This window comes from Lingula anatina, chromosome 6 (assembly GCF_051362555.1).
Source record: "Lingula anatina isolate TDL-2025a chromosome 6, LinAna3.0, whole genome shotgun sequence".
NCBI classification, from domain to species: Eukaryota; Metazoa; Brachiopoda; class Lingulata; order Lingulida; family Lingulidae; genus Lingula; species Lingula anatina.
In genome coordinates this window covers 3,068,937-3,093,593 of record NC_141772.1, presented here as the reverse complement: position 1 = coordinate 3,093,593, position 24,657 = coordinate 3,068,937, and the positions used below count along the sequence as shown (strand labels likewise).

Below are 24,657 nucleotides of genomic sequence, written 5' to 3'. Positions count from 1 at the left end.
GTGTGTGTGTGTGTGTGTGTGTGTGTGTGAGAGAGAGAGAGAGAGAGAGAGAGAGAGAGGACTGATGTATACTAATGCTGTTGTTGTATATATTTGAGGAATACTATGCATTCCTATATTATAACACTGGCAATTAGCCAAGCACCCTTATGAAATTACTATTTAACAAGTTGTTTATAAGAACTTCCTCAGTTAGTGTGGGCTCGTAATGTTCAGTCATTATTGATGACAAGATGCATTTTAAACTTCTGTCGTCAACTTCCCACTCCCTTCCCTCTATGCTGTTTCTATGTTTCATGTACAGTGCAGGGTGGAATCAATTAGATGTATTGATTAGGCTTTAAGTATGTTATTGTTGGTTATGTTGTTCCAATATAGGATGTTTGGGTGTGGAAAAGTGGGGCAAAAAAGTTGTGGTCATTTTGAGCCATTGCACGATGAAAAGTATTGTGAGAAATAAGATATTCAGCCAAGTGAATTGCTTAAGAAATTTAAAGGAAAAACAAAGGGAAAAAAAGCTTTGGACATTGCCAGATGAAGACTGGTCTTTGATCTGCAGTGAGTTATTGGCAAATTTGAACAGTGTTTTGGGACATTTCTCCATTTCTGCCATGTATTGAATCAGCCAAAGATAGCGTGGTTTTGATATGCGTGTTAACACATTTTTGAAATGCAAAAATTGAACTTCAGTGCCAGTTGTTTAGATAATTTATAGGCCCTTTCAAACTTGTCCAGTGACCTTGTTAATTGCCATATTTAGGTTTTGTCTTTGACATTTGTAACTGCCATCTCTCCAGAACAGTTGGTTACTACCAACAGTTAAATGTTCAAAGGAGAATATACACTGTTTATGATTAATTCCAGTGCAATTTATATCTTTATTGATTGAATAGTTTTCCTGGAATGACGTGAAAACTCAATTATTTGCAGTAGATCAGTCACAATTTGAATGGTACTATAGTGCATTTAGAGGTAATATCAAAGGCATTACAACGTTGTTATGAATTCTTTCCTGCTTGTGTAACAAGCCTGTCTGTTTTGTCCTTTGGATGTGGTAAAAGTGATTTTAAAGTTGTTGTATTGAACTAAAGTACATGTAGTATATATATATATATATATATATATATATATATATATACACAGTATGGTATTTTGCAGTAGATGCATGCTCTTTTCTTGAGTTTTAATGCTTGGATTGGTGCAACCTGAAAAGAGCCATTTAATATTTTTTCTTAAAATAAAAGAATCAGGAACTTAATTGGAGAATTTAGAAGGTTTTCTGCCTGTCTTCCATGTACCCTGTGGCTTCTAAAACAACCATTCGATTTTGTTTGAAAAAAAAATTGACAATTTTATTTTAGCTTTGGCTTTGGAAGTCTTCCTTCTAGGAAACAAGACAGTCAGCATGGATGGAAACATCTGTCTCTAACTACATGTTTTCTTTGTTCTTAGAGGGGATTAAAAAGGAAAATAAAGTAGAGACACTAAATAAGGAAGTAGGGTACCATCAATATCAGTGAGATAATGCTCCTCTGAATAATATGCTTTGCACATTTATTCCCACAAGGTGGCTTCATAGGATGATCTGCTCTTTATTTCCGTGTGATGTGTCTCGCTAATGGCCATTTTTCTTTTGTTGGACCAATTTGGAGATGAAACTGCACTTTTATAGCAATTTCTATCCCTCTGCCATGGTTATTATGCTTTTACGCAATATTAAGACTTTTTTTCCAATTGTCTCTCATTTTGTCCTCTTCTCCTGTCTGTGATAACGCTTTGAAATATTTATGTCCTGACTGCGGTGATGCTGCGTATGATCACGGCAGGATACTATAGGCAATCTAGTGAGTAGTTTAATGAAGTGGCACAAAAACTGTCTCTTCACCTCATACTTGTCATGAAGCTTATAATGTCCTCACTGAGTTCATGAGATGGGGTGATGTTTACAATGGGGGATTGGGCAAAGGTGGACATTTTTTCTCACAAAAAATGAGGGTTTGTTAGAAATTTCATTGAATACTGAAGTGTATTATTGCCAAAAATGTATAAAAATAAGATAAATGAAATGAAAGTAATAAAAATGTAAAATATAAAAATCATCAAAATTCTTGCACTTCATTTTCTGTCACCCTATACAGCTAGCATACAGCCATGTTGTAACATAAATATATAACTTAAATATCACACGAATGCAAAGTGACATGTTTTTTTTTTTCCAGAGACACCTCCACAGGTGTCATTTTTACAGTGAGTTGCAGGTGTCAAATGACTTCTTTCAGCACATGGAGAGTGACAATGATCACGTATTCTAGTCAATAATACTGGGTATCAATGCTGTCTGTGATCAATGGTTCTTTGATGTTAAGTAAGGGAATATTTTTTTAAGCTCAATCTAATACTACCAGGAATAATGATCACCAGCCACTAAACATGATTTAATTCTAGTTAGGCTAACGCTATACAGGAATATGAATTTTTTAAAGTTTCACAATGATTTTTATGTTATTGGACCATTGGAGCTTAAGGAATATAAACCTTTTTTTTTTTTTTTTTTTACAATTTCTCATTAATTTTGATTTAATTGTACCATTTTTTCATCCGACTGGTATGACCTAAATTAGACTATGTTTTTCTGGGTCAGGTTGTCTACCCTGGGGGTAGAAGGGGAGCACACTCTGCTAATTTTTTCCATTCTTTGACTTGGTTCAAATATCAAAGGCCCCATTCAGAATAGGGGACTAACTAGTCCGAGGGTCAAATATGGCCCACCAAGCTGAAAACTTCCCCATGGGATATGTATCCAGCGTCTATTAGCGGATTAGAGAGCAAGCTTTGTAGTGGGTCGTCATATTTGACCCTTGGACTAGTTAGTCCCATGGGCGTAACTAGGCATACGCACGGATGCACTGTGCGTACAATTTTTTGAGCCAATCATGATATTATTCTCTATAAATTTAGTGTATTTTTCACGAAAAATAATCGAAAATCCGCTTCGATTGCAAGTTAGAGTCACCTGAATGTACAAATCTTCTGTATGAATCGTATACGCACCATTGTTCTGACACCCCCCGTCTCGTTTGCTTTCACAGAACTGAGGTAAATAAAAATTCTAGCTACCTCCAGAAGTCCTATCTTAATCGTCCATCTAGCTGGAACTTCCTTTGCCTCTTAATTGGAGGTTTGAATGCCCTTCAACTCTCAGGTAGCCTTTGTCTTAAGTGTGTCGAATGCACACTCGCTGGCGAGATTTATCTCAGATAAAAATCTACCTGTGTTATTTTCAAAGAGCAGTTCCAGCAGACCTGGGACCACTAGATAAAATCTGGACAACGGGCTTTATAAGGAGCCAGAGAAACAAAAAAATATTTCCTGCAAAGCTCTAAAGAATTTTGACACGGACTTGACCCAGCTTAACCCTCTAAACTAACAGGGTGATATGGGCAATTTTCACAAACAAACAGAGCTTTATCCTGTAATATAATTGTTTGATTTTGGATGATACCATATATAAGTTCAACTTTTAGAAGATTCATCATTAAGCTGACCATGCAGGGCCGTAGCCTGAGCAAAATGCTAGGGGGGGGCAGTAAGCGGACACGAGGGGGCGAAGCCTCCGAGGGGGGAGGGGGTGTCCCCCTCCCACGGTGTGGAAAATTTTTTTAAAACTGTATGTATAATACTGCATTCTGGTGCAGCTGCCCCCCCTGCCCCCCCCCCCCCCCCCCCCCCCCCCCCCCCCCCCCCCCGGAGGCTACGGCCCTGCCATGGATAGCAAGAAGGTGTAAGAATCCTACAACGATCAACTGTTCTTAAGATTATTTTCTGACAACTAGGGATAACCGCAACAAACCACATCGAACAAAGGTGCCTCACCGTTATTTAGAATTTAGCTTGATACAAGCGGGCATAATTTGCATATGTTTTCAAAGTTTGTGTCAGTAAGCCCCTAGTTCAATAAATATACCATTCTAAGCAAGGCTTTTTTCAGCGAGCCCTCCAGCTGCCAATTGAACGGCCGCTGTCATCACTGGACGGCCTATGTTTTCAAATTTAAAAGGCTGGATGGCTTACGATTAAAAAAGTCTTGACTTGTCGGGGCAGCTGTGGACGTCGTATGAAAATCCATTGCAGTAAATTGACGTATGAATACTATACTACTTTGTAGTGCACGCTGTTTTTCAGTCACGACGTAACTACTACCTAAAGCTTACAAAACACAATAAAAGGTTTCCATTGACTTTAAAATATATAATGCAGAAGTGACAAGAATGATCTACATTCGGTACAAAACACGTGTAGGCCCTAAGTGAAATATGACCTAACTTGCCGCCAAATTATGAAAGGGGACACCTTTCGGATCTTTATACGTATGGCACCTGACAAAGCTAATACATAACAAAGGCAATTTTTATATCTTCGGCGAGAGATTGTTCGCAATCCGAAAGAGACGAGAAGGCAATTTTCATATTTGTTCAAGAGACTTCGTTAACCGAGGATCGGGAACAAGAGATAGTTACCGACCGCAGCGAGATGAGAAGCCAATTTTCGTATCTTCAGCAGGAGATCGAGCATGATCTGAGCGAAAAGAGAAAGCAATTTTCACATTCGTTCAATGGACTTCGTTCGCAGAAGATCGTCAGCCAGAGATCGTTCGCGATCCGAGCGAGACGAGAAGGCAATTTTTATATTCATACAAGGGCGTTCTTTCGTGGAAGAGCGTGACGGGAGATCGGTATCAATTATTTTTAACCCTCTTTCCCAATAAAATTTATTATTAAAAAAAGATTCCATTAATTTTTACCCCACCCCCACCCCCGCTCACGGCTTTTGGAAAAGTTTGAGGCCCTGAAATTTTGAAGTAAGATACAGATGGCAATTATGCATGGCCTGTACCCCAATCCCAGAAAAAGCGTTGGTTCTGGGTGAAATAATTTACTGGAACTTAATTATATTGAGGGAATATTTTAAACTTTAAGTAATGATTTTATAAACGGTGAAAACTAAGCTATTATATTTGGCACATATAATTTAAACTGCCCTTCATCTTTTGCGTAAGTCGATCTACATTTAGCTATACCTGGGAATTTTAAAATTCTGTGCGTACAATTTTAAAAGGTCTGGTTACGCCCCTGAGTCCCCTGTTCTGAATGGAGCCAAAGGCTGTGGATGAGTAATTGCAATTAACCCCACAACACGTGTCCCCTCTGCCACTGCACAACAAAAGACGTAAAGTTGGCAGTTAATTAATTGCGCAACATGCTGGGCAAACTGTATTGCAATCAATAATATTGATCTGCAGACCATTCTAATTGAGCTCCGCTCAGAAACAATCTACTTAATTTGTAAAAAAAAAATGGAGATGCATGCTAAATGTAATGTCTTGTGTCTCTCACTGTGAGGTACATGATAGACAAAGACTCACTTATCCTTAGTTGTGCTAATATTCTTATCTTGGATGTGGCTCATTTGTCTTAATTATGCCAATATTTTCTTCTCGATTGATGACAGTACATGTCCTTGAATCAATCTTTTTTATTGTGTCAACAATTTCATACTGTTTTTTAACCCACCTAAAAAATGGACTCAACCAACCAACCAATAGTAAATATCATCTGAAATGAAATAGGAATTGTACTTGCCCATGGCTTATTTGATTTTATGCTTAAAAGGAATAAATAATTAAGGTTTAATTCAGGATTATAGAATTAATCTGTGTTATTGTTTTGCCCACACACTGAACAACTGAAACAATTAACTTGAATGACACTGTATTCACATCATGGTTTAGAAACAGAAGCCTATAGTAAGCCTATACAAACAGTCATTAATATTTAGTTAATTAGATACTGGTATATCAAACCAGGTCTGCTTTTAGCTATTGGCAACAAGATGCTAAAGATGCAGTAGTGTAGGTAATTTTCAGTGGTTACTAGTACATGTAGACTTTGTAGGTTGCCTTTGATAAGAAACCTGTCAAAGTACGTTTCTTGGAAAGAAAAATCAAATCCAAAAAAAAAATTCAAGTGAGGGAGGACAGAGGTGATCAACCATCACTGTGGAACAGCAATCTCTTGCTTTCTTATTCACCATTGTGTCAATTGTATTTCCCAGAATCATGCATATAACCAGAGAATCATCATGCCCCCAGTCTCAGTGTATTCTACCCCAAGCCCTGTAACAGTGTGATCAATACATGCAACCACACAGGCAATCATGTTTTTCGTCATCCACAGTCGGGGCATGATATGGTTATTGATTTGGCCCTGGCAGGGGTGGGCCAAGATGTTACCTCCCCAGACGCCACTCATTAATTGATTTTCTGTACCTTCTCTATAACCTAGGGTCTCAGCAGTGAAATAACGCCAATGTTTGGTCCATAATTTAGTGATACAAAGAGAGATTTGAATGCCCTGAATGCCTTACTTCTTTCGTGGAGGTTCACTTATTACATGTAGTTTCTGATTCAGTTTTGATGAAAATTACCATGACGATAATATTCCAACCCCATGCAACTTTTTCAGAAATGAATGAATTGATGTCTTCTAAATTGCTTTCAGCTAATGGCTAATGTAAAGTTGCATCTGTGGTTAAATGTGTCTATAATCCGTAAGTAGTACAATAAAAAAAAAGGCTTACATCCTCTTTTTTTCTTTTAATTATATTATAACTGTAACAGTTGTAAAACATGTTATTACACTTGGCGCAATATCTTTTTATTGTAGAGAAATGATGTAGTTTAATTCAGTTCTTCTCAGAATAATATCGTGATTGTGTGCCACTGAATCGTGCCTCATGTACTAATAGTGGACATTAGAAGAATGACTTGACACTATCAACATTGTCGGTGTCTTATCTGATTGTGACACTCTCTATTAAATTGTCACACCATACAATCATATATTTCCCATCAGATTATAACTCTGTATCCTCTAGTCCATCCCAAACTTACCCCAAATTCCCCCCTTACAACCCGCCATAACATCCAGGCCTATAATATAACCTTTGGCAAATATTGCTCATTTGCAAAAAGGTTTAAAGAAAAAAGATAAGAAAAAAAATCAGTCTGTTTGGTGGTGCCACTGGTAAAAACTTGGAAGTTTTCTGAAAAAATTTACTATATGTAGGGGTTCAGTGGTTGATTTTGGGTCAGTAGGGATGGCCTGGTGGGGTAAGGAGGAGTGGGGGGAGGGTGGGGGTGGTAGGGGTATGGTGCCCCTACCCTGGCTTCTGACTTACCACAGTTATTATGAGTGAAGCAAGAAAATAAAAGCAATTTTTTTTCATCTGATGTATAATATAATGACATTATACTCTGTGTATATACCTGATTTTTTCACTTGTGCTATATTTTTATTTGCCCATATTGATTTGAATAGAAAAATTTGGTGCCCCCCCCCCCCCCCCCCCCCACACACACACACACACACACACACCTCAAACATTAAACAAAATCCTTCAATGCGAGCTGTATGGCACGTTTAAGTTACATCTGCTTGGTTGGTTTTAGTGCTTCGTGTGTTTTATGCTACGATAGACTCCAAACAGTGATAGTTACAATTTGTTAGCTTGATTGAATATGTATAAGTTCACTGGATGTAAAACAGCGTTATCTGTGAATTCAGTGGATTGGTTTGGGGATTTCAGTGTGCTGCATCAAAGTAAAGGTTGCCAATTAAACTATTGGGTTTTTCCCCACTGAATGATATCATGACTTGTCATTTGTCTCAGGGGGGTGCGCTTAACACTGACCCTGTGAAAAATGTTTTTCTCTCTCTTTCTCTCTCTCTGTCTTTCTTGCAACACACTGTGTGTATATATGCATGTGTATGTTTGTGTGTTTATCAATGAACTGTTTTGTTCTTGTCAACAAAAACTAAATATTCTAGCTGTCAAACAACATAGATATTCCAGACTTTTTCAATACATTTTCATTCCCGTCCCATTATGTATCATTACCCATGTGAATAAAACTGTTTTTGTCTCTGTATTTTCTTGCTTGGCTTTAACATTGAAAAGGGTATGAGTGGACATTATATGAAGGTTATGGGTCTGCATTATTAGGGTAATGACTAAAAAACTATTGTTGTCATCTTGGTCTGTCCTTGTTTGACATCAGTAGCCATTTTATAAGTAATGACTGATAAAACCAAAAGTAATTGCTGTTCCTTTTTCCTTGAAAATGCACACACACACACACACATTCACACACATACATACACAACAAACACACACACATACACACACACATCCACAACAAACACACACACATACACACACACATACACACATTCACACACATACATGCACAACAAACACATACACACACACACACACACATTCACACACACACACACAATTCCTTTTGGAATTCAAAATTGCACCTTGTAGCTGTAGGCCTGTCATTTTTATTCAGGGATGGTGTTTTTTAAGGGGGTTGGAGGGAAGAGAAGGGAGTTTTTGAAAAGCTGTGTTGTTTGGATTCATCGAATAGCTATTGTGTGGGTAATGTGTGTGAATAAGATTTGACTGGGCAGCTATTTCTTTGTAAAAATGCCAATATTGCCATCATGCTAGCTGTGTGATGGAGCATAGGAAGGGGGATGTAACTGCTTTAGAAATGATGATATTTGGATGATTTCATTACTTCTGTTACCTGAGCATGAATTTGTGATCAATAAAGCAGATTCAAGGCAACAGAATCGAGTTGTTACATGTGTTACAGTTGGGGCAGTCACAGGAATAGTTGATCTATTTTCAGTAATGGCAATGTCAGCTAGAGAACGGAGTCCATGTGGAGATTTATTGTAAAAATAATTGGTACATGTGACTATGATGCTTTTATAAAATCACTATTTTAGTTGTCAGTTTTTAAAAGTAATCGTTATTATTTGTGAAGAAACTTCTCTTTGATTTTGCATTGCATCTTTGGATGCAAATTTGGCTTTCAACAGATAAAGGTAAAATAATCTAACAGGTAGACACTGATCAAAAATGCAATTGAACTAAAACATTCATATATTTTATATTCAGTTGTTTAATGAGGTCAAGCTGTGGGATCATTTATTTACAGTGATACAGTGGAATTATAAACAAATTACCGCTCTCATTATGGCTAAATTGAAACTCTGATCAAGAAAAAAAAGTTATTGATGCTTTCTGCATTTAGTATGTGATTCTTCTTGATTACATGTTTTTAAATTTAAAAAAAATTATTATGTTATATTTTCAGTTGATAAATTAATCAATCAGAAGGTCAATTAGGGCTAATTTACAAAAAGTTTGAAGTTTTTGGATTTAGTAAACTTACTAACATGCTGCTGAAATAAGATGGTTGACTGTGTAACTGCCATTTTGCAATATTTGTCTAAGATATTTTTACAAGTGTTTTATTGATCAGATAGGAAAATAATGGCATTTTGATATCAAATTCTACCTTCCACAATAAGTCGTCACCCAGTGCTCTGAAGTATCCCATAATTGAACATTTTTTTGTATCGATTCACGCCTTAGCTTACCATCCTCTAGATGAATATCATTGGTACCAGTTTTTTTTCTTGTTAGCTTTATCTCCTTACATATTAAACCAATATTCCAAGCCAGATTTTGATGACATTCCAAGTGCATAAATCACTTCTTGTTAAACTTATCTGAAGACAATTTAATTAAGCCTGTTAAAGATAATTGTCGCTGTCATCAGGATCGAATCTGATGCAGTCTAGTAAAATATAAGGGTATAGTACCAGTATAAATATATAGCAGGAAAGTGAATGTTGAGTGCTTCATGGGCATTGCTGATGCCTCCATCCCCTTCTAGCATGAATAGATGTATCATATGTATTCTGATGTTTTCCTTGGAGTTCTGAATAACCCATTGTTGGCTTCCCATTATTGAGAGGGAGTACTAAAAAAAGTTCTGATATCTAGAAATTCAGCTTAACTGAATCTGCATTTGTTTGTCTTTCCTGTGAGGTTTCTTTAAACAATACCAGAAACCTTATGCAACTCGAAGTTTACGGTGTAAGGAATAGAAATTTGATGCGTGTCTTCACCAACGCAAGTGATAAACATCTTCATGCGTACATTTTTCTTTTTAAGAAGATAACCGAAAGTGGGATGAAGTGAACCATACTAGTTTGACAGTTTTATTATATTCACCATGTATTTCATTGAAGTCTTTGATTCAAAAGCAGCTAGAATACTAGAAATTATAATGAAGTGAATTGAAACACAAGTCAATAATTTATGTCTTATTGCTTTTTTTTTTTTCATTTTTTGGTTCATTTAGTGTAGTTTCCAACTTGATGCAGTTTTCATTTTTCTCTCTCTCTTTTTTTGTTGGTATTTCTTAGTTTTTTGTACATATATTTATCAAACTCAATATTAATATATATTCATTGCCTCCTATTATGGATACATTTTTTGGTACATGCTAAGTGCATACACACACAAATTGTGCTGAGATTTAATTATTGTGCCTCTGAAGGGGTGATGCGTGGGATCGAGACCTGAAAGAGGCGGAGAGACCATTACAGGATTAAGCGGTCTTCCTTTCATGTAGGTCTGCCATATTTAGGCCGTGGACCAGCTAGCACACGGCTCTTCTCATTCTGAATGGCCCCTATATGTCTGAGTCAATTGATGGTACCAGCATGTCTGTAATCTGCATTAATAATGCCCTCACTTTTGATGGCCACAAATAAAAGTAAGAGTAGAACAAAAGCACAACAGGTATGTTTTAAATAGCTCAGGATTCTCTTGTGAATTCGCCTTAACGCTGATAAAACTATATACTGGGAGAGAAAGGGGAAAAAACACCAAGTAAATTGCCCTTCTCAGGGCCACCTGTCTTCAGGTTATGGGCCTTGTTGAACTAATGTGTCTGGCAATTCCAGTTTGGCTGACAACTCTTACACTGACTACTAGATGAGCTGTTACTTATTTCCATTAAAATATTGACTGCATTTGTCCTCAGCCGCAGAGAAGTATTGATGGTTTTGCTTGAGAACATGTGAAAGAAAAACTGTCTGACAGGGCCAGTTAAAATGTAGATGGGTTTACATTTGGCTTTCTGTGATTTGCTTCTGAATGGCACCATGTTTTGAAGAAATTCATGAAAAATTGATTGACCTTGAAATAGTTTGCCATCACAGGTGGCATATTGCAGTCAAAGTTGATTACAGTTTTTAAGAAGCTTGTATGACACACCATATACTGGGCTGGAATGGCAAAGTTTGATTCACCATGTTGAGGAAAAGCCTTTGTAATGTTTATTGATTTGAAAGCATTTTTGAATTTGTCTTATTACATGTAATAAAGACAAAGCACAATAAAAACAGTGTAATAAAAAAATTAATTTGAACAAGAATCCCCATGTCATATCACTTTGTTATATATTACACTGTTTTACTGACAATTGATCCTAGATTAAAATCCCAGATGATCAAATGAAATTCTAATGTTTTGAGTATGAAAAGAGCAGTAGTCACGGCAGTTAAGATGAACTACAGTCCATCTGGGCTCCATAACTTGAAATAATTGCGATAGCGATATCACCTTTCATTTCGAGGCTATTATACGGGACGAGTAAATCTCGAGTTATGGAATCAAGGCGAATCTCTATGCTTGTGCTTGCGATGCTTTTGAGTTACGGAGCCCTGAACTTTACAACTTTTTTTTGTGTGTATGTGTGTGTGTGTGAGAGAGAGAGAGAGAGAGAGAGAGAGAGAGAGAGAGAGAAAGCAAGATCGAGGTAATCCTATTGTGCTTTCCACAAATGAATCACTGGTAAATTGATCAAATCCTGTAATAACGCATTTTGGAACTTAACTGAATTAAATCTGCTTCTTAGTACACCTTTATAATGAGACTTATAAATATTAACTGAACAGGGATTTTCAGTGCATTTACATTATCCTTTTCAATAAAATAGATTACTCTATTTGCATTTACACATTAAAGTCGAAATCAATAACATTATATCATTTCGAGTCTGTTTGAGGGACATAGTCCCATGCTTTTAACAGTTTTAAGCTGCTTGATAATGTTTTGGATGATCAGGACCTGTCTGGAAAAGGAGAGGGCAGTAGAATCTTGATAAAAAAGCGTTAATGGAGTATTTGGCATCAATAATTCCTTTTGCCCCTCCTCCCCCCACCCCCCCCCCCCACCCCCCTCAAGCCTGTAATGAGAACAAAGTCTGGGGCCCTTTTCATGTCAAGCAACAAATAATACTTTTCTGATCCAGTTTGCAGCATTTCATATTAGGGGCCTACTAAAATACTACACAAAAACACACTGTACTTTCAACATTTTTGAACAGATTGGTGTACCCTTTAATCAGAGATTATCGTTTGACCAGTTTGACAGTTTTTTAGGTAATGTCCTTCGTGCAGATTTTGTGTTCGTTCTACTCAACACCTCTGTATATTATTGCAATTTTACCACATGCTGGCCTAGGTTAATACCATTATACATATAAGGATTGGTTTTCTCTGCCAAGATGTAAACCAAGCACTATAGTTTATTCCCATGTTTGAACATACATGGCACGTGAGTTGGTAATTAGGACCATTTGCATCAATTCCATATTAATAACCAGTACATGCAGTCATTATACAGGATTTGAGCCTGAGATATCATGGAATAATTGACTTTGGCTCAGGTCATCAGTATGTTGTTTTTCAGATTTAAGAAAAGTCATATCGACCTCCATGCAAACAACATACTGCAATACAACAAATTTTATAATGTTATATGTTTTATTGTATATCTTTACACCTAAATGTCATTGTTCTCCAAGTTTCAACAACTTGCTGTAAACGTATCATTTTCTCTGATTTGTTTAAAAAAATTGTCCATGATATTATCTATTAATATTATTTTTGATGATGATGTCATCAGACAAATATCATGTTTTAATGATCAGACAAAAAATTCCTCCATTTGTCTCCAACATACTTGTATATAATCACCAGCTTTTTTGTTTTCTACTTAATGCCACGAGGAGGCGTGTTAATCTGTTAATCTGATTGCATTCAGCGATTTTGCCAAATACGTACTCAACACCGAGTGAGAATCGTTCACAGGTCTACCAACACCCAGTGACCAGTGGGCATTCAGCTTGATGATGCTCTTGTGACAAGACCCAAACATGTACACGTTTCATTAAAATTTTGTTCCAAAGTAGGTGACTGCTATCACTACAACATCAGTTAATACAATACATTGGAACCATGAACAATCTTATTGATAATCTCTGGTTATGTATGAAAACTCATTATAGACTTCTAGCTGTTAATTCATGAACAGGTATGGATTTATGATGGTTATTAATTTTTGTTACATAGTTCTTCTACAATCCCACTTTTTTTTTTATACCAAACATCGCCATTTTTATCTTCAGATGTAGAGATGAGCTTATCCATTAATATTACAGTAAATATAGCTTACAATACAGCCAGACTAATGCAGCAACCTGCAGGTACTAAATTATAGAGATCAATGTGTATTTTTCGTGATGGTAGGTTTCGGGACTTGTAATTTAATAGGTCCATGAACTTTTTAAGGATGAAGCAAATTAATGAGATGCTTTTTGACATAACCTGTAGCTTTTTTAGTTGACAGTATTTTGCACTTGTAAATGACCAAGGCCCCATTCAGAATAGGGGACTAGCTAGTTCCAAGGTCAAATATGGCTGACCTACTTGAATACTCCCCCATGGGATAGCTATTCAGTGTCTATTAGTGGATTAGATCGCAATCTTTGTAGTGGGCCACCCTTACCAAGAGGTTCCAGGCCATGCAGGGTTATTTTGTCTGAGTTCTCCTCAGGCAAACAACTCGTGTGATCCATTTGCGGTTCGTCAGCTTCCATTCAATGTGCCATTAATTCTAGAAACTTTCGCACCATTACCTAGTCCAAGGATCTGTTCACATACACATAGATTAATACATAGACACACACATGCACACACACACAAAAAACATATGCATGCACACACACAAACATGTACACAGATTAAGACACACGCACACAATCTAACAGGCATGCTCACACACACTTGTAAACACACACAGTCTAATTCCCACTTACATGCACACACACGTTTGCTCTCATATGATCAAATTCCTGACCTATAGTAGAGCCTGCAAGGCATATGGACTCAGCTTAATTGGCTGCAAAAATATAGAAGCAGATTAAGGGACCATTCAAAATAAAAGATTCAATTATCAGCTGATCCAAGGATCAAATATGGCAGACTGTACATGAAAGGAAGACTGTTTAATCCTGTAATGGTCTCTCTGCCTATCACATGCCTCTCCACGCGTCGTCCCTTGGTCGGTTGAATTGAGCCAGGATTTAATTACTGTGTCCCTGCAGGGACGAGCCACACTCGTACCTTTATTCTGAATGGCCCCTAAGGCCCAGTAGGCGACAGACCTGCTTGGCTGCACAGGAGGAAAGACCTGAAACAGTCCTGCAGCATTCTGTTTGTGGCTAAGATGCCAAGTCTTTTGTATTGCAATAAACTGGTTAAACTGTCCAGCAATTGTCCAGATAAGAGAGTTGAGTGCTCTGATGATCCTGAATGTGTGAGATATAATATCAGATATACCGGGTAGAGGATCCAGACCATATGGTAATTAATTTAATGGAGATTTCAAAAATGCTTTTGTTCCACCTTATTTAAAGTGTGTGTGTGTGTGTGTGTGTGTGTGTGTGTGTGTGTGTGTGTGTGTGTGTGTGAATGGACCCTAGATCACCTAGATGACAAGTCTGGTACTTAATCATGTATAGATGTATAGCTTGGTTCGTGATGTTTGTATGTGTAGCTGGAGATGAGTATGGATATTTGTGACTTCATCAGTATACACCGTAAATCATGATACACCAATACAGGCCGAGTGTCACGTCAATTAGATTAAGGCTTCGTTCACATGCAATGTCTATTTTCTATTTTCTATTTTCGGTATGTCTTATGATCACGGTCTGTGCACTGAATATCCCGCGGCGTAATTACTGGCAGCGCGAGCCAGTTACTATAAGTTACTATAAGTAACTGGCTCGCGCTGCCAGTAATTACGCGGCGGGATATTCAGTGCACAGACCGTGATCATAAGACATACCGAAAATAGAAAATAGAAAATAGACATTGCATGTGAACGAAGCCTAAGTGAGAAACAAAATGTCTTTCTCTTTTGAATGCTTCAGTCATTGTCTGAATTTTAGGCCTTTTTGTCCTTTAATTGTCCTTTCGTTGTTTGAAGTAGAGTGGCGTGGTTTTGGAACTGACATATGGCGTAGAGTAGAGTGTCAGGGATGAATTTTCTCTAATAGAATTTGTGTTCCAAAAATGCAACGTTGAAAGTAAGATCTGAAGTTAACATTGATAAAAAACACTAGTCACACATATCTGTCTCTCTCATATATTATTGCTGATTTTCTCAATCAAATTGTCGGTAAATTGTGGTTGAATATTTAGTGTGGCTTGAAACAGAAATGTAACAAGTCATAAATAATGCATTGAAAGCTGCGTTTAATTGGTTTACATAGCACTCTAACTGGGGAATTTATTTCTTCCTCACTTGAATGCCCTGCTGTCTAGATTATGTGGCTTTCAAAGCATTTTCTTGTCTTCTTCATTATTTAAAGTATCGTCCTCAGTTCTGTGTGCATGCAGATATTATGACTTCCACAAAAATGAGTAATATTTCAAAAAGCTTTTTTTTACCTCGATATTACAAATAGAAAACCAAATACTTCATGACATGTGACAGTAACAAATCCAGACACACTTCATGACATGTGACAGTAACAAATCCAGACACATTTCATGACATGTGACAGTAACAAATCCGGACACACTTCATGATATGTGACAGTAACAAATCCAGACACACTTCATGATATGTGACAGTAACAAATCCAGACACACTTCATGATATGTGACAGTAACAAATCCAGACACACTTCATGACATGTGACAGTAACAAATCCAGACACATTTCATGACATGTGACAGTAACAAATCCGGACACACTTCATGATATGTGACAGTAACAAATCCAGACACACTTCATGATATGTGACAGTAACAAATCCAGACACACTTCATGATATGTGACAGTAACAAATCCAGACACACTTCATGACATGTGACAGTAACAAATCCAGACACACTTCATGATATGTGACAATAACAAATCCAGACACACTTCATGACATGTGACAGTAACAAATCCAGACACACTTCATGACATGTGACAGTAACAAATCCAGACACACTTCATGACATGTGACAGTAACAAATTCAGACACACTTCATGACATGTGACAGGAACAAATCCAGACACACTTCATGACATGTGACAGGAACAAATTCAGACACAATTCAAGACGTGTACGTGACATTAACAAATCAAGATCCTTCATGACATGTGATAGTAACATAACCAGACAAACTTCATGACATGTGACAAAGACACATTCAGGCATGCCTTTGTCAAAAAATATTAAAATGTACAGGACAATAATGATACTCACTGTCAACATGACCATAACACATACAGATGATGTCTTGTATTAGTTTCAAATTCAGACACTTCACAATGTGATAAATATTTCAGTTTGTTTTATATTTGAAAGAAAAACAAATAGCTTTTGATGCTTTCTGTCTCTAATAATGTACTTGTTTCTCTTTTTTCCGTCTCTATTTTTTTTCTTAAACAGGATATAGCTATTAATGGCATATTCCATTTTGTCTGCCTTCTGCATATATGCTAGGTAGAAATGTTAAGCCTGCTGTGCCATCCTGTCTGTTCTGCGGGTGTCCTGTAGTATGTAGTGGAAATTGACAGCTGATGGATGAGAAGACTGCTGTACAGCGTGAAGTCACTGAGCTCCTGAGGTGCCATTGTATGGTAGCCTTACAAGTTCAGTCACATGCTGTGTCTGTGTGTGTGATTGTGTGTGTGTGTGTGTGTGTGTGTGTGTGATTGTGTGTGTGTGTGTGTGTGTGTGTGTGTGTGTGTGTGTGTGTGTATATGCTTGTGTATATGTGCATGTATGTGTGTGCATGTGTGTGATAGATTGTGACTGAATGTCTCTTTACACGTTATTTTGTGCATGTTTGTGCGTATAAGAGAGAGTGTGTATGTATGTATGTATGTATGTATGCGTGTGTGTGTGCATGATTTGTTATATGAACTCCATACTCCAAAGCAGTTCAGACTCATTGCATAACTTATACGGGTTTATGGTATTTTAATTATTCACAAGTTTCAATTAACACACTCTTTCCAATATCTTCATATGTCAATTAAGGGTTATCAATTTCATTTTCTCAAGAAAACGGGAATCTTATTCGCCTTTCTATCTGATTTACAGACAATGCACACAAAACATTACATTTGGTTAAATAAGAACTTAGTTCAAATTTCATGGGTAATTACCCTTAAATTTTCTTAGTATAGGTCGCTAGTAATGTAGTGTTAAACGACAAAAGCCTTACTTAATTGGAAATAATTTCCTGAAGCTTAAAACAGAATAATAGAAAATTGCTGCAAATAAATGTTTTATAATTTTTTTTTCCTTTTACCAATGAAGAAAAGCCGGATGTGGTCTGGTCTTTTAGGTAAATGCGTAGTGCTTATGTTAAATTGTGACAGATCAGCATTAAGATTTTCAGGAAATTAAAAGAATACTTCAAAAGTAGTTTTTTTAAGGGGGGGGGGACACAGACTATGTGAAATTGATTAGTAATTTGCACAAAATGATTGGTGTATCATTCTGCTTAATTCCTACTGCACTCACATCATATGAGTTTCAGTGAATTGGTTTCAGTAAAAGGCATTCTGATTTTTTTTTTAACAAAATGGTATATATTAGAAAAGAGATGAAATTTATAGAAGACTGTATCTTTTGTTACGTGTATAAAGGTCTGTGCCTGTTATGTCACTTTAAAAGCTCTTAAATGAGTGGGTTTAAAATCATGGTAAAAAATCTTTATGCCGAAGAGGAAGTAAAACCAAAAGATTACTCTTGTAAATGATTCAAGTTTGCCACAATAGATAGTGAAAGCCTGCAGAGAGTATGAAAGACAACATCAGATGTAAAAGCTAGTGTATGTACTGGGCATGTGTGGGTGGTTGGGGGTGTGGAGCAGTCGAGACGTTCAATAACTTCCTTCTCGCTTAGATGAAGTATTGATCAACACCATTGCCATTTCAGTGAGTGATGACTATCCACTCTGAATGCAAAACTTAAACACATTTGCTAGTACCATATTGAATGTAATCTTCACAGCATCAATTTGTACCGCAGTCAGCTTTTTACCAGTTTTCCCATTTCCCTGTAGGCCACCGGGATCACACTGCACTAGACAGCAATCCTGGTAAACGTACAGCTTTTGATGAAATTCTTGCAATGTCGTATATTTATTAAATTAAATAAGAAAAGGGAAAGTTAAATATATCCAATTAATTTGAACTAAGAAAGTATCATCCAAAAAGATGCGAATGAATTTTTGTTTATAGCAGATTAATCACACTTCTGATATTTATGAAGGTTATATGATATGCTTGATATGATTGAACTACTTAAATTGAGATAACAAGGTTTGTGCCACGTTCAGAATAATTAAGTAACTGAATCACACAGGAGACTGCATTCTGTGATGGAATTGTCACTTTAATGAAAAAATCATCACAAAAAGCTAGGGCGTACGTAAGAAAGTGGCCTGTCCATGCTTGGCTCCCATAGACACTAGGCTCAAGTGCTACCAGCTACTCTTTTTGTAAATTAAATCATCCTAGAGCTTTCACAAGGCAGTCTCTGTATTTATTTATATGTATTTATTTATACTCAGTTGGAGGTGAATTGTTTAAATCAACCCAGTGAAACATTGTCTGGTCTCACACTGAATACAACAGTCAATGATAGTATATGGACCACATAACATTCATTCCTTGTGAGTCTTGTGTAAACAGGCTAATAATGGAAGAATCCCTATCGCATGAATGTACTTTACGAATGTGCTTTACGAAATCAATTGACTGACGCATCGCATGACGCAACCTGTGGACGGTATATTAAATCTCTTTACAAATGATATTGACATAACCTTTATATTCCTAGACTGTTATGAAACAAAACCATTGAAGGAATTATCTTTATGTCTCAGATTATCAGAATTACTTTTGATCAGACAAAAAAAAAAAAAAAAAAAAAAAAAACATGAAGCAGAATCATATATTATTTAATCCTGAGGCTTAGAACTAACTTATGGCTGTATGTATTTTGGAAAGATATCTGTATCAGTGTTTTGAAGTTGATTTTTATCTCTTACCCGCCCCCTCCCCCCCCCCCCCCCCAACTCCACTCCACCCCATATGGTTGAAAATATATAAAAAAAGTGCAAAACCACTAAAAACAAAAATAACATAATGGGATATTTGTATTTCTGGAATGGTAATTTTTCAGATGCCTGTTGCATTTTTTTCTATTCTAATCTATTGTTCTTTTAATCAAATATTCAAAGACAATTGCTAACAACTAATACAAATCACTCAGAACTTCCTCTCACATATGTTAATTAATGCTACAAATGAAATTGCAGACAAGACTGACTTATTCAACAATAAATTAATTATTAATTTCTGGTCTTAATTCAAGGATTCTTTCCTAATGAACAAAAAGCCTCCATGTAGTTTAGCATTGTCTTTGATTTAACCCTTAATTTAATATTTATAAAATGCACTTGAAAAGTTGTAGACAAGCTTTTGCCAAAGATATAATTGTCAAGATGGTTCAGGATAAGATTTATTTGTATAATCAAAATAAATAAGGTAGCACCTGAAATGTGAGAAAGTTTCTTCTAATGCGTAGTCTTGATATCTCTAAAATGAAACGGATGTAGAAAGGTGTTAATTGAAGTAAATGCAATAATCCATTAGTGCCATGTTCATTTCTTGTCTTAATTAAATCATTCTACTACAGCCACTCAAAACAAAGAGAAAAAAGCTTCCAGAAGCCACGCACCCATGAAAGTTAACCACCCCCTAGCTGCTCAAGGAGGCATGCATTGTAGTTAATCTGATTGCATTCAGCAAGAGTCCTGGCATACCCTGAAAATTGGACTCCCCTAAAAGGTGACTCCCCAGTCAGATTCTCAGATTCCCCCATGGAGTCAGAATTTCATAATGAAATTTTGACTCCCCCCCCCCTCCACACACACACACACACACACACACACACACACACACACACACACACACACACACAAAACTTCATAAATCTAATTTTTTTCAGCATATGACTTTTATCTTGTAGTATGCATAATGGAGGATGCTATTTTTATGTAGCACTGGCAGAGTTGGAACAATCGACCTAGTACAATAGTTTCATGGGAAATGCAGCCTGTATTAAGTGTCTGCCCATCCCTTCATGACTTGCTTGTCAGTACCTAATTATGTGTGCTAAAAATAAAGGACAAGATAAAAAATATGTGGAACATAATCTGGAATGTGTGGGTTTTCTAACTCTGTGTATTATTCAAGTATTTGATACTGATGCCACAGTGCTCTTTACTGATAGAATCACATATTTGCTGGTAGCATATTACCACTCTCTGTGGCAGATAAAAAAAGATTGGAAATGTCAACCATGAATGTAATATAAGCCAGCTTTTGAAAAGTTTTTTTGTGGCAAAATCAAATACTGAAGATAGGGTTTCAGGTTAACATATAATAATAGATAAAATGCAAACCATGAATCTTTATAGAACTAGGAGAGATAAATAACGGAATGATGTCCAACCAACTGTCTTCACCATTCTGTGCAGTGCTTCATGACAACTGCTTTATCTGACTTTAAAAGCCCCATATGGTTTAAACTGAAGACAATCAGTTGCACCGTGACCCATGCCACATTTGCTTGTGCTGTACGTGACTCTACATGGAGTAGAGCACGACGCAACCTTCTTCTGGCAAAAATAATTTTTTGCTAGAACCAATCGGAACCACAGTTTAACCATCAGTGCAGTTGAGATATCAGACAGGAGATGGAGGAGCTCTGTCTCCTGGGAAAACATGATGAAACACAGGTTGACATGCTGCAAGGTGTTCCTGAAGGTTTCAGTTACTTAGTCAATAAATTAATTGGGCATCACACACGTACTAATTATTGCCAGCATAAAGTGCCAGCTAGGCAAATACAAGTGATGATTATTTTATTATTTAGATGGCTATGGATTGAATAAGTTGAACCCATTTTAATTCTATGATGATTCACATATTTGTGCTATTATGTTGAAATTCAGGAAGTGGTATATTCATCAGGTCAGAGGTGTCAGACAAATTAATTTACTCCCTCACATTTTGTCAAGAAAAAAAAAATGAATGAATCATAGCCATTATTTGCTTTTTCTTTCTTTCTGTATTTTTAAAGAAAAATCATTGTAGATTTTCACCTTAAGATCGAGATTTCAGCATTGGGATGAAAGAGATACGAGTTTACAGTTTCCCAAGGCCATTTCCCATTTGTTTTCAGTGAAGCTCAAGTTTTGAAGTTGGAAGGCTTTCAGTAAAGGGAAAAACTGCATGATCAGGCCAGACTGCATAGACTTCATATTTTTACAAGGACAAAAATACATTTTGGACATTTCTCAATTTTGCCTGGCTTCATCCCTCTTCTCCAGTCAAACTGTAACGTTTCATCAATATGTACAGGGCACGTGATACCAGTAAATTCTATAGGATATAATATCCATTAGGAGACATGCTACTGGCTGCACTCAGGAAACCTGAAGAGCTAGAACACTATGGATTTTGATACATTTTTGTGATGAATGATACAGACAGACAGTTACCAGGACAATTGGGTTTTGTTTAATTCACACACAGAACATTTTATTTTTGTCAGTATGAACCCACACACCAACTACCAAGGCTAGGGTTGAACCCCCCCTCCCCCAGCCCACCCAAGGTTAGTTGGGGGGTGGGCAGGGGGGCTACAAAGAACTGTCCTTCTGGAAGGAAAATTCCCTGCTCTGAATCCCAGTTTTATCCAGGTGCTATGCCATTTCTCACCCAGGTAAAGGGGTAAAATGCCCACTGCTTTAGAAAAAAAAAAACCATTCCCCTGTGACTTAAGTCTCTGGCTGCAGGCACATGATATATTTTGATAAAACAATATATGGCATATTCGATATTAACAGAATAGCTTCCAGTCAATACAGTTCAAGGTAACAGCCATATGTATGCTTTTGCCAGCTTTGGTGAATCTAACCTTTTATAGCTGTGAAAAATGAATATGTTTCAAGAGACTAAAACCTATTCTGGAGTGATAATACCTTCTCAAGTGCTGTATCATGTCTGTTTTTTTTTTTCCTTCTCTCCCCCTGGGAACCTCGATCACTTCTGTATTCAAATGAACCCCTTTCATTTAGGAGATAGCTTTTTTTTATTGACCGGTTGGTGGATTACTGGAGGTCTTTCAGACCATGTTCACATTTGCCTGTGGACCCTGGTTTCACAAATTAATTACAAGTCAGTGGCCTTTGCTAAGCCTGCTAATCTCAGATAGTTGACTAGCTAAGACACCCCAGCTCAGGGATAGCATTCAACATGGTTTCATCTTCCCTGAAGATTTTCTCTCTTACGTCCCATTCCTATAGACACCATGGGTTTACGTACATTGATACAACTCTGCAGGGACTCTTGCTGAGTGCAATCAGCTGAACTGAATGATGTGCCTATTCCTGACGTTGAGTAGAACACAGAAAAGCTGGTGTTTATACAAGTTCATTGGAAATTTCAAGAAGAGGAGTTTGTGTCATTCAGAAAAGCTGATTGCACTCAGCAAAAGTCTCCGCAGAGTTGGATCGATCTAGGTAGACCGATGGTGCTATGGGAATGGGATCTTAGATACAGTTGACATACTGAAAACATCATTGCATATATAAATCTAGTTCCATGAGAATGAAATTTGGGTATTCTAGTTTGATTTGAAACTGAAACTTGAGTCGAGGGACCGCCAAGGTTCTTTGTGAAGCACAGTATATGTTCAGTTTGGCTAGTCATCTATGGCCTATAGGTTCTTGCGAAACTAATTATGATTGGATCTTAATTATTGACTTCGTCATATAATCAAGTTGATGGCAGTACAGGGATCCTCCAGACAGTTAACTTTCAGGTGGACCTCCATGGAAATATATCTGTTAATTGTGTGGAGTACTGTGTGCCAGCTCCAATTTAATTGCAATATAGGTGGTACTTTGTATGTTTTGCCTATATGCATTCCACTTGTAGATATTGTCATATACTGCATATGCATTATGACATAGGTATTTTTTAGACATCGGTCTTCACCTATAGTGTATAAAGTGTTTATAAAATTAATAATTGATTATGGAATGAATACTTCAGGTACTTTTGAAATCCAGGGTGTATTCCTTATGGAAGTTTCTGTCTTTGATAATTTATTAGTCTGTAGTGACTTTAGTAGACTTTATTTGGAACCTACAGATTTTATTGGCCTTTGTGTAATGAGGAGAAGAGTATATATATATATATATATGTATATATTTTCTGAAGAGACTTTACATTTTTTTTTTTTACCTGTGGGCCCAGACATTTGGATCCTTAATTCATAAAAGGGTCTTGATTACATGTCTGACTCATCGCTGTGAGCTTAGATAGAAATGGTCCTAATTGGGCCTTCCGTGAACCTTGATTAGGTACCCCAAAGTAAAGGCAGGAGCAGGAGTCCCTTTTCTTCGCTGTTGATTTTTGTCCTAGATAGAGACACAGAAAATGGTATCGATTGTTGACAAGGAAATAATTAAATATAGTCATTTTCGAAGCTTTTATGGACCAGTTTGAAAACTGATCTGTCAGTAGTTCAGTATGTTTATGAATGAATGATGTGACATGAGAAGGAATAAAGTCAATATCTCATTTCTTGTCATGTATTGGATGCCCAATCCTTTAGCCATATATATACATGAAACATAAATGCATGTGTTTTTAAAGTCGACATGTTTTGATGTAGCAGTACAGAGAAGATAATATGTAGTTTACACAAATGGATGGATAGATGAATAAATGACTGGGCGAAACAGATCAATCAATTAATGGATACTACACTAGGCTTGGATCAGGTTATTGCATTAATTTAGAGCAAACAGAACTACTAGGTACATCAAACTGTCGAAATATCCATAGCTCTCAATAATAATGCACTGAACAAGATATTGCTTTTAACACACGGCTTGGCATGGGTATAAAAGAAGACTATTTAATGGTACGTTACGTAATTGGAGCAGCGACCCTGGAGAGGTACACATTCCTATACCTCAAATTGTACTGGTACAGCTGTATTGCTCAAGTTTGTTGCTAGAAATTAAAAGTAGCCATTGATTCTTTTAGGCTGACAAACCTCATTTGTAACATCACTTAAATGGAATGACTGAATAAAATGAGATTATGCTGATTGGAGTGCCCATTTTCACCCTTGTAGTTAGCGAAATATCTACTTTTTTTCATTATGCTCACAGATATGTGTCAGTGACACCCTGCACTGACGGTGTTCGTATCGCTAGGTGTTGTTTATGTTACCAGTGGTGGAAACAGTGGTTAACAAAACCAAAATGAAATGAA

General features: G+C 36.8%; 1 protein-coding gene across 8 annotated transcripts in view; it reads left to right on the top strand.

Annotated features, from left to right (window-relative positions):
• The window catches only part of LOC106167007 (voltage-dependent calcium channel subunit alpha-2/delta-3), a 91,641-nt gene that overhangs the window by 3,101 nt on the left and 63,883 nt on the right, over nt 1–24,657 (top strand). The window lies entirely within an intron of this gene.